At 40.6% G+C, this 12,524-nt stretch overlaps 1 pseudogene; it reads left to right on the forward strand.

Moving 5' to 3' along the window:
* The first annotated feature begins 2,763 nt into the window (after positions 1-2,763).
* On the forward strand, positions 2,764-6,582 carry LOC101436560 (ubiquitin-like-conjugating enzyme ATG3 pseudogene; annotated as a pseudogene).
* Positions 6,583-12,524: the final 5,942 nt, after the last annotated feature.

Consider the following 12,524-nt stretch of genomic DNA (forward strand, 5'->3'; position numbering starts at 1 on the left):
AATCTGGGCATTTTCTAAAATAGGTTAATTTAGTAGCTCAATAATTTTGAGGGCTCAGGTGTTTTTTTGTCTTTCTTCTCTCACTTCCTTAAAGTACTGGCCATGCTCTCCTATGGTCTCAGGACAGCTGAGGCAGATTCAGAAAGCACACGTAGACATGAGGACCAGGGCCATCTTCATGGCAGTGAGTGCAGGTGCAGAACCCCAGGCTCAGAGGGATGCCATACCTGGGGTCTAATGCTCCACAGCCTTCATCTTGAAAGTCTTCATAATTCTGTTATGAATCTGTGCCTTCTTAGTGAAGTCCAATGGGAGTATGGAGGAGGCCCCAAGGGCTTGGGGCCTTCATGCATACTCAGTCTTCTCTCATTGTCTTAGCCACTGGCTCCCTGATACCTATCCAGCAACTGCTGCCCCTTCTGCCCCCAGCAGGGTCCGGGCACAGGGTTAGAGAGGGCCAGGGTCATGCGTGCTCGCCACACTGCATTGCCGGGAAAGGCCTGTGAGGGTCTGCACTTGCCCCATGCCTGTCCCCATGCCTAAGGGAGCACAACACTATATAGCAAATGAAAAACTCCAGGACATGTGAAGAGAGAGGGTAGAAGAAAGGAAAGGGCTCTTTTCCTGCTTTTTGAACAAGGGTTTCCCACATTTTAATTTTTCACTGTGCTCACAGATTACGTAGTCTTTTGGTCCTAATGAAGACTTCCAGCAGAGGAAAGAGACTCTACTGTGAATCTCTATTTTTCTAGTAAGGAAAATCTTTTCCAGACATGCTCCAGTAAATTTATCTTTAGTTCCACATAGCCCAGATTCAATCGCTTGTCTGCGTGTAAGCCAATGCTGGCCCAGGCATTAAGACTACTGTGACTGGTACAGACCAGTCAAGATGACTTTTGGGCCAGGATGATTTCTATCTCTGAACCTATGGGTGCTCCAGATATCAGAACAAAGTCAGCGGTGTGGTATAGAATAGGATTTTGGTAGAAAACCGACAATGTCTGTCACTCTCTTCTCTCCCTGTTTCATTTCCTGGTTCATTCTGTCATGTTGGCTCGAGAGACCACAAGGATCCTCAGAAATAACCTAAACCAATGCTTTCAGCATTTCTACAAATGAAATCACACAGTGAACCCCAATACTAGGAGACATTAAGAAAAATAAAGGGAGGCTACTCTGGTTGAAGCAAATGACTGTTGCTTATTTCCTAATAAATTAGGAAACCGTTACCCCTAAATGACAGCGTATATAGCCAATTCCCCCTAAATGACAGCATATACAGTCAATTCAATGGTGTCTACTTAAATGTGCCCTGAAAAAAAATCTTTCTGTGCTACTTAACTTTTTTCAAGACTTCAAAAATATCTTTAAAATTGACGTTTGGTAAGACATGTGCATTGCAGCTTATTTCATTTTCTAACTGAAGAGCAACTTCTTTCCTCTCTCAAGGCACATAAAATAAATTAACCCAACAAGAATGATACTATAACAATTAATGTTTTTCTAGTTTAAATCTTGTTTTGATCTAAGATTTAGCATCTCATCAGGTCTTTTGATGTTTAGTTTCTATACTTAATTTCTGGAACATCAGAATTACATTAAAACCCCCAAGTGTTTGGAATTGGATGGCATGATTGACTAGTTAGAATGTTACTGGGCAAAAAACAGAGTTGGAAATTGTTTTTGTTTTCTCCACTTTTCATCTGCTAGGCAGGCAGATCCTACATCTTTCCTTAATCATTATCTCAGAACATTTTCACTCCCAACCTTTTATACCAACCAGTCAGGTACCTTCCCACAGAGGTACAATGTAGCCAGCCAAGAATGTCAGGAGAGGAAATCCAAGCTTGACTTTACACTTGGGTTTTGGAGAAAACTAATGACTTGGAATGGCCCCAACAGAGTGTGTTTTAACCCCTCCACATCCCTTCAATGATTTAAACATGGGGGAAATTCATGTACTATATAGCATCTCCCCCCCAAAAAAGGTTGTAATCAACAAAACTGCACCCCTCTGTCCACCCAATCAGAAAAACAGTAGATTTTTGTCTACACAGGAATTTGAAAATGAAGGCCAAGCTCCGAGGTTTCTGCCACAAGGACTCCACCAGGATTAACACAGCTGCCTGGGAAAGAGATGCTCAGACCTGCAGAATGCTTTGCACAAGATTAATTGTGCATCGCTAGTAGAAGGAGAGGGAAGAACCTAAGACTCACGCATGCTGCAGGGTCTCACTGGCCATTTTGTCATTCTAAAACTCAGCCTCTAGTTCAGCTAGGCCTGGTGTACCGAGGCTCAAGACGCGAAGGTGTTTGCCAGGGTTTCTTAGCTTTGTTCTAATATTAGGCCCATGATAGCAAATTAACCAAGCCCAGAACAGAAAAGAGTATAAAAGGAGGACAAGGTAAATAGTGGGGAAAGGTCAGTAAAAACCAACCTCCAATATTAGGAAACAAAGAAAATCCAAAGCCTTAAAATACCCTTTTGCTTGAGCAACATCTTTGTAATAAAGAAGGGCATGGTAGAGAACAGGAATCACACCTGGACCTGCTAACTCTAGGCTATTGCAGGACTGCCAAGCAGGTGCAAGCATTTTGAATGGCATTTAGGTATGGGGGAGATCCATGCCTTATCTAATATCACAAGACAACAACATAAGATAACAATGCTTGAGAAAGTGTTTCGCAAACTAGGTAGATAGTTGCCTTGTTATTTGGTGCAAACTCCTCATTTCACAGAGATACTAAACCCAAAGAGATTGAATGACTTGTCCCAAATTTAATGACTTCCAGGCTCTGTATCTCAGACCTGTCACCACAAAGCAGGTATGTGTATATATATATATACACACACACACCCAGAGCAGATTTTTCTTGGATTAGTTCACTTTGCCAAACACATTATTATGTATATAATATTGGTAGCTACAATTGGTCTGGGAAACCAACCTCATTTGCTACAGTAATCTGTGGATGAGAGTTATTTGAAATGGACATTTTCCTGAAGCTTGGCTCATTCAGGTGGATTGAGCACTCATAGAATTGCATAAGCACAAAAAAGTATATTATTAATATTTGCCTTTTATGTCTAGTCAGCATCACTCTAAGACGTTTTCTCCTAAGACAAAAGGGACAATTGTAGTCACTAACTGGTGATAAATAAGTGACTGAAAGCTTGGGGAAGCCTGTTAGTAATGCCCTCTAAAGGACATTTAATTAAGTCGGTGTCAGCCTCCCCAGGCACTCTTGGCTCCTTCGGTGATGTAGTTATCTTGTCCCCTGGCTATCAGGGGTGTTGGAACAAGTCCAGAGGAGCAACCACAGCTTGAATAAAGAGGTTGAGTCATGGAGAAATAAAAGCCCTGGATTTTATTTCATTGTTTAAGTTGAGGAGGCAGCAGGGAACAATTTCTTATCAAGGGAAGAAACAGCTTTATGGAGAAATATTTTGATTTTATAATATTTAGAAAAGAATTCAATGAGATGTGTACTTTTGGTCCCCAGTTTTCCTGCTCACCTGGTATAAATCTAGTTTAAACTGAATATGAGCATCTTTTTGACCTGCTAGTTCTTAAGCCATAATGTGTAATCTGGTCAGGCCATCGAGCCATGGGATTCTTTTATCCGTGAGTCAGCACACTTTTTCAGTAACAGGTTGGATTAATAAATATTTTAGGTTTTCTGGGGCAAAAATATTGGCCTCTGCCAATACTCAATTCTGCCATTGTGGTGCAAACGTGGCCACAGACAATTTGTAAAGAAATGGACATTGCTGTGTTTCAAGAAAACTCTATTTACAAAAACAGGCAGGTGGCTGGATTTAGCCCATGAGGCCATCATTTTCTGACCCCTGCTCTAATAGTTCTGAGAATTCTGGGCTTACTGTAGGGAGTGAGAATAGTGACGAAGCTTTTGGGTGGAGGAGAGCCATGTAGGGGTGGAAGGAGAGGTGGAGTTCCACTCTAAGTTCTCTGTGAGAGTCTGAGAAGGGGGAGTTTTGGGGAGTTCTAGTTACCTTAAAAGTCCACTGAAGTTCCCCCAGAAAGGTTCCAAACCCTCTCTGTGTTGGTTGAATGGGTCCCCTCACTCTATTTCTCTGTTCTTTTGACTAAAGATATCGGGAATAAGTTGTCGCGGTTTCATCTACCATCTCTAGCCCACTGCCATCTTGAAAAAAAAAAACCTCATTTGACATTGTTATAGATACCAAAGAATGTAAATTTTGAGCTTAATCCTCAGCGTGTGGTTAAAGATAATTTGGGCCAACGCAATGTAACTTGCAGGCATAGAGACATATGGCTCAAGCTCCTGCTGTGTGTGTGTGTGAAGCAGAAAACAATTCCATCTGACTAAATGGTAGGCTTGGTGCCAGATGCCAATCTGACTAAGACAGGCACACAAGTGAACAAAGCTAACCTCAGCCTCCTCTTCCTCCTCCCCCAAGAATCTATTAAAAGCCTGAAAAGGGCTGTTTAGCATCAGTGTGGGACATGATGCTAAAATGCACGTTTCCCAGAGTCAGAAGCAGTGGCAGCTGCAGCTCAATGTGAATGACAATCACCCACTACTGCCTGCTCCGGCACGCCCAGAACGCAGAGCAAACTGGGTAGAACTTCCAGGATGTGGGGATTGGGCAGGAAGGGAAACAAAGCCCATATTATTGAGCCCTGTAAGACAGCTGCGGGAGGCGGGACCTTTCAGAGGTCAAGTTCTTTGCTGGTAAAGCTTTTCTCGCTTTGCCACTCTAGTAAAACTTAGGAGAGGTCACGTGAGGCCCTGCAGCGGTGGAGCCACGGCGAGCGAATGAGAGAAGGAAGGGGAAGCTGGAAGGGGCGCGAGGCCGGTGAAGAGGAAGAAGACACTGCCCCTTCGAGGGCAAGGGCGCGCGTGCGCGCGGTGCGCATGCGCGCTTCGCCCCGGGTTCCCCTCTCCGCCCCGCCCTCGCGGCCGCCGCTGGCAGCTGGGCGCGCTCTGCGCTCGCGCGTGGCGCCCTCGGCCCTCCCTCTCATCGCGTCCCTTCCCCTCGGGGGTTAGCAGCCGGGTGCGGGTGAGAGGCTGCAGCGACGGGGACATTTTCTGACCCTCCGGCCCCTGTCCTTGCTGTCCCTCCCACCCCGTTGCGTGGTCGGCCGCTGCTCCGGTCCCAGGGTGCAGAATGTGAGTCACGTCACGGTGAAGGAAGGAAAGACACTGGACCTGGCTATCTGACCCTGGTCCTCAGGAACAAGGCTGAAGGAAACCGATGTTGTCACCCCAGAGGAGTAGGTGGCAGTTATGGATCCCTTAGTCATACCACTGCCCAACACAGCAATTGACTACAGGGGAAGAAGTAAAAGTGAAGACTTACTTATCAACAGGTAAACAATTTTTGGTAACCAAAATGTGCAAGTGGTGCGAACAGATGAAATATTCAGATGAGTTGTTAGCTGTCATTGAAGATGATGGTGATAGAGGATGGGTAAATCCATATCACAGATATTACAGGAATAATGGAAACAGTTAAGGCAATTATACTGGAAATCATAAAACCCCAAGATTGCTCAGTATTATATAAGGAATAAGATGAAGAAGAGAAAGGAGAAGCTGCAGATATGGAAGAATATCAAGGGAGTGGATTGTTGGAAACAGATGAGGTTACTCTCGCACAAGGAAAATAGTAGAACTTGGAAGTGAAGATGCTATTTTGCAAACCAGAATTTGTATTCCCAGACTCCACGACTATGGTTGTTTGGCTATGATGAGTAACTGTAGCCTTAACAATTAAGCACATGTATGAAGACATCAGTCAAGATTATGTGAAGAAAAGTGACCATTGAAAATCACCATCTTCCACCATCTCCTATGTATTCGAGTTCACTCAGACAGGCCTGCTGAGGTGATGAAGGAAATCATTGAGACCCTTGCAGAAAGCGGGGAGAATTTGGCATTCCTATATAGCTTCTATTTTTCTTGAAAGTTGTATAAGCTTTCATTCCGACAATAGAATTTGATTATAAGACACTTCACAATGTTATGAAGAGAGCACAGAATCCTAATTATTCGTTCTAATTTTCAAAGAACCCTTGGATATGCCTATTGACCATATTCACCAATATGTACAATTTCTCTAATAAAGGTACTTACATGTTTATGAATTCAATTAAAAGAATAAGGTGACAGAGAAGAAGCCTTTGATCTATACTCCAGAAGAGAGGCCTGAAAACTAGGCAGAAAAAAAATCTCCAGGGACTCTGAAGTTTGCCAGATCTTCCAAACGTTTGCCTATATAGACATAAAATGAATTCTCTGTCAACTGAATACGTTTTTTGTTTTTACATTAAAAATATAGAATCTTATGAACATATAGGAAAGTAACAATCACCCACTTATCCACTCTGAATATCTGTTAAGTCCTTACACATCTGCCATACTTGTGTAATTGTTTAAAAAAGAAATAAAATTTTACAGATATAGGTGAAGCCCCCTCTGTATTATTATCTTCTCTCATTTCCCTTGCTGTGTTCTCAGGAGTAACCCCAGTAATTCCTGAATTTGATGTGTATTTTTGCCGTACACATTTTATATTATTTCTATGTGTGCGTGTGTATATATAGACATTTTGTATAGGTGTATATATATCCATCCAGACTTATTTTACAGATTTTCCATTTTTATATAGTGTTATGCTGTATATATTGTTTTGCTCAATATGTTTTTGAGAGTTATCCATGCTGGTTCTTAGAACCCTAATTTAGAAACTTTAATTGTCATATAGTATTCTTTTGTATAAATATACACAAACTGGAATATGGACATCCATTCAATATTCAAAACATAGTTGAGTATTTCCTGTGCTTCATACTTTTTTATTCTCTGGTTATATAGAAATGAATAAAATAGACAAAGTTTCCTATCCTTGTGGAACTTAAATTCTAGTGGTGGAGATATACAGAAAACAAGCAAATATATAATAGACTGTCATTTTTGATAAAAGGTATGAAGCAAAAAAGTGAGACAGTAACAGAGGAAATAGAAAAGGTATGATTTTAGAAAGCCTCTTGGAGGAAGGTCTCTCTTAGTTGGAAAACACTGGATAGGACATTCAGTTAGTTTCTAAGTTTTGTTACCATAATCAGTGCTGCAGGCAGCACTCCTATGCATAACTCCTCATGAACATAAGGGAGCAAGTCTCTGGGCAGTGCAGCTCAACTTTTCTCATGCATAGAAAAATGAATATACATATATGGCATGTTCATGTAAACAGATGAGTCACCTTGTTGGATGTGCAAAGGACACCATACCAGAGCTTGCAGGTCCTTCCTTCTCCACCCGTCCTCAAGGCTGTGGGGACTGATACCTCAGCATACATGTGACCTGTACAGAGCACACTGGGGACTGTCTGAGAGTCAGTCCTGATTTAGAAATAGGATTGTCGGGCCAAAGAGTAGGTACATCTTCAGCCTAAGGAGATATAATGCCAAATAATTATTCCCCAGTGGGGCTCTATGAGTTTATATTCCCCGTCAGTATCAGCTGATGCTTTCCATTTCACCACATCCATGCCAGCATTTGGTATTATGAACTTTTAACAATTTGCCAAATCTGTTAACATGTGCATTTTCCTGATTATTGGACGGATTGAGCCTCTTTTCATTTGTTTACTGATCAATGAGTTCTCTTCTTCTTTGTCTCATACCCCTTTCCCATTTTCCTACTGTGCTACTAGTCTTTTCTTACTAATTTATAGGATGGCTTTTATAATCTAGGTATAAAGCAATTCTTTGTTGGTTTTATGCAGATAATCATTCCTCAGTCTGTGACTTGTCTTCTAACATTGTTTATTGGTACCTTTTGTTCCACAAACATTTTACATTTTAATGTAGTAAAATTTGGCAATATTTTCCTTTACAATTTGTGCCTTTCATCTTGTTTAGGACTCCTTCCCTATCCTGAGGTCATATTTTCCTGTTTTCTTACAAAAATTTTCCTGTTCACATTTAAGCCTTAACTTCACCTGGCATTGATATTTTGAAACCATGTTAGTAGGGTTGATTTTACTTTATGATGACTGGATGTTCTGTGACCATTTGCTGAACTGTGCTGTATTTCCTGACTGTTCTACAGGGCCACCAACATAAACATGCAGTCCTTCCCTTATTTTGAGGAGAAAGGGCTGCAGGAGGCATCAAGCCTCTCACCAAGTGGTTCCTCAGGGAGCATGAGGTGGCTGCTTTGCAGGCACACTCAGGAGCAGAGGAAACTGAAACACTGGAGGGAAACTCTACCCATGCCTCTGTGGCTTGCAATTAAGCTTCAGAAGGAACTTTTTGACTCAGACCTACTTAAAATTACAAGTGAATTAGTCATGCCTAAGCTCACGTGCTATTATCCTGAGCTACAGCCTTTAGGACATCATAATGAGTCACAGCCTAGCTTCAATGTCTGCACCACAGTTCTCCACAGACTAGAGCCAACCATCAAATTTCATATATTTCAGTTTTGAGAAAAGTAATTAGTTGACCTACAATAAACACACTTTATCACTTAGGAATGTTTTGCTCTGTTTCCTGCAAACTGTGAGACACGTGCATTATAAACTTCATACATTATTAAAACAATTTGTCTTCTAAAAAAATAGCTTGGCAGAATGTTATTGGAATTAAACCAATTCAACTTTCTGGACTTTAAAATGGCACAGATCCAGACCGAGAATCAGAAAAAAGAAATAACAACCCTTAGCTATTTTAATTAACAACCACCACTACAACAAATCAGCTATTTGAAGAAAAACTTCACAAATAACCTTATGGCAGGGATTTCTGTAAATGGAAATTCCATGGAAGTGCTAGCAAAGGAAAAGGGATAGGAGTCTAACCTTTACTGGACACTTAAGGTGAATCAGCCTCACACGAGGCACTTTCACAGATGCTGTGCCATTTAAACTTCAGAACAATCCTTGAAAACATTAACATTTACCACTTTCATGATGAGAGGATAAGGTTTAGAAAACTGGATTAACCTATCTAGAGTACACATCTGGTAAGCAGTATCAGTCGGGTATTCAAACCTGGATCTATGTTGCCCAGAGTCTTTGCTCATCCATTTTCCAATGTACCTTTTGGTTCTAGCATTTTGATACATGGACCTAAGAAGAATCATTCAAAGGACCATGCTAGCTTCAGGGCCAGGGCTCAAGGCATAGGTTGGAAGTGGAAATGTTCTATCTCTCCAAGACTGTCCTGAGTCTGTTTTGGAGTAGATTTGACCTGTCAGTGACCCCCCCAGAAGCACCCAGCCTCTGACCCCAGCACAACTTTCACCCTGAATTGCTATATCCTTTCACTGTGTAGTCTCTAAACTGGGTCAGTAAGATCCTTCCCTTCTGTATCAATGGCCTACACTCCCTCTAAATCCCCAAAACCAGGTGCATATTGCAATGGAGGACATTCAGAGTTTAAGAAAGATAATATGATTTATTGTCAATTATTGCATAATATTATACATCATACAGGTATGGGGCAGCAACTCTCAACCTTGATATTTCTGCATGATAAATATTCATGCTAATAAGGAAAATAAGAAAATAAACATGGTCATGTCTTATTTATTCAGGTAAGATTTTCCTCTAAATGAGTTACAAAAATTTTGGTTTTAGATGTTTGAGGATTTGGGAATTGCAGATACTGGAGCATGTACCTGTTTTTATGACATGATGCTTTTGGGAAAATTTAGCTACTGTTTGGTGGGGGGGTATGGTTGTAAAAGTAAAGTAAAAGTAAATCTTTACAAAATGTTCCGCTGTTATGCAAAACTTTTTTTACACATTATTTAACCTTCAGGGCAACAATGGGAGACAGTTTTATTGACGAGTTTGTTCTAGCTTAGAGAACTTGAGAAACTTGCAGAAGGCTGTAGCCAGTAAACCGCAGGACTAGAAACACTTAGATCCTCTGACCACAGTGAGAGTTCTGATCCTATGTTCTATTCCCAGTTCCACCCTTTTCTACTGTGGGAGTTGGCAAATCAGTAAACTTCACCAAAGATTTGGTTTCCTTGTCTATAAGTTGGCACTGTTATCTATTCTGCCTGATTCGAAGGATTATAGTGAGGAACCCATTATATTGTGCTTCCGTGAATGTAAGATCTTATTATTACCATGTACCTGTATCCATTCAGCTCAAGGCCTCTCTGTGGCTGTGTCAGGGTAGGGAACATTACCTGTGAGTTCCTGGGGAGTTCATCAGCACTCCTTGCACCATGTCCAGAAGGGGACCTGTCCTCTCCTGCTGAGCATAGAAACAGCTGTGAAGCTTTTACGTATTTAAACGTTCAGCTCTTTTCTGAGCACATTCCATTCTCATGATGAACACATTTTAAAGGACATTTGCCTCCAAGCAGACTAGAAGAGAAAATTGGAACTTTCGTTTATTTGTTTTAGTCTTTAGGCCTACTTAATTTAGATAATAAAAAACCACATTCATATCATATGTTTTATTGTGCATATCCATGTAATACAGACGTATATAACATCATTGGATGGAGGTTATCTTTCTTTTCTTTATAGTCTTTTCAGAACCTCATTTAAAAACAGCAATGCCAAAATCTGCTTCATGGAAAAGTTCTTAAAAAGTGTATCCAGAAAAATGTAGTAAAGGACTTTATTATATCAGAGATTCAGTTGAAATGCAGACCAGCCCAGCCTCTCCTGTATATTTCAAAGGACACCTCTTGCACTCTGACATTGAAAGACAAATTGATCATAGCCCTGTTTCTCAGCACTGGCATCATGGAAATATTACAGTACATTTTCCATTTACTTCCTTCTATTTTCATATACACAGCAAATTTCATATATATAATATAATTTCATTTGTATAGATGTGGGTAAATGTGTTATACGTATTTACACATATCTAAACATTGTGGACATTCATTTATTCAATAAACATTCATTACCTCCTGTGAATTAGCTACTATGTGAGGCACAGGGGACAAAAATGATTATGATCTAGTCTCTAACCTTTGGGAAAAGGAAATCCATGTAAATGAATAACTGATGCATTCTAAGGAAGTTCTAATAGTTTAAAGATCCAAGGAGAATGCCTAGAAAAGTATATGTATCTCAAGTAGATAAAAATCTCCTAGAATCTTTGACTATAGAAATACTACTTTTATTCTTTTCAGTAGATAGACTATTTTGTACAATGTGCTAATTCATATACAATTTATTCATTTAAAAATCTTAAAGGCATTATTCTGGAGGTGTGACCAAACTGTGTATTTGAAGGTGATGCTTCCTAGCGTGATTTCTGCATAGGCCACACAAAAGCAACATTTTTTACCCCAGACTCTGTAGACATTTAGGGGTTTTTTCATTTGTTTGTTCTTAACCTCCAGAAAATTAACAATTAACATTGGATCACACGTTTTGGTAAAAGAAAGAGAGGGGGGCAGGAAAGGCAGGCAGGCAGGAAGGAAAATTTAAAAAAAAAAGAACAGTTTCCAAATGATTTAGTCATTCCTTTGCTAGCACACTCACCTTTCAGGCCAGTCTTTTTGTCTTTAGCCAAATATATCAAGTCATATTTCTGTTGGTTCTTGGTAATTCTGGTAAGAGATGAGATGAGAACAGAGGTGGAAAATCTTGAACAAAATGTAATTACAGAAATACCTGTGGAGTTTAGTGAATCTTGGATAACAAATTGGCTCTGGTTGTTGAGACAAGCTGGCTGGAAATGTACCCTCGGATGAGATAATAGAGAAAGAGTCTCTAAGGTATTAAGTTAGTGGCCTTGGCTTTTCTTCGCATTATATGTTGGTAGGGTTGTGTTTAAGTCCACAGACATAGTTGTCACCATTAATTTCTGTTTATGAGGTACTCCAAGGATCTTGTAGTATAAAATAATAAAACAACATTGTTATTTTCAGGTATGTAAGCTGTAAAGCTGACACTTAAGCCCTCTGGCCATTTTCCAAGACATTACCTAATACATTACCTCGTAATAATGACTAGAGGGCAACATTTTCAAGAGCACAATAATAAAGTGCTTCCAGAAAACCCACCCCAGGTCTTGTAGCAGAACATAGATATTAACCCTTCTACCAGGAGTTAAGGGGCACCAGCTGTCTCTGTCCATTTATATCCTTCTGAGCCTCTGTTTTGCTTTGGGACAGAAGTCTTGGCAGGTAGACTATGTGACACAAATTGCACCTAATTCTGCCCCAGGGAGGAAGAGCCTATTGAACAGCTATGACAGACAGAACTCTGTCTTCCTGTTCATCTTTAGTCAGTGGGAAAATCTACCAGCCAATATAGACTTGCTCTTGCAAATTCTGCCTCTCAGCAGCCTCGAGTCCTAGGAAGGGCAGGGTTGGGCGCTATGGATACAAAATAAAGACAGTGACCGGCAAGGCACCGCTAGAAACCTGCAAAAGGCTGGGCTACTGCCAGAACCAAATTTAAAGACTTGAGAGCTGGCTAAGGGGCTGTAACTGGCAGGGTCTGATTGTGGGGCTCATTTTCCATTTGTACTCAGAGAATAAAA

The sequence above is a fragment of the Dasypus novemcinctus genome, chromosome 7, assembly GCF_030445035.2.
Source record: "Dasypus novemcinctus isolate mDasNov1 chromosome 7, mDasNov1.1.hap2, whole genome shotgun sequence".
Lineage (NCBI taxonomy): Eukaryota > Metazoa > Chordata > Mammalia > Cingulata > Dasypodidae > Dasypus > Dasypus novemcinctus.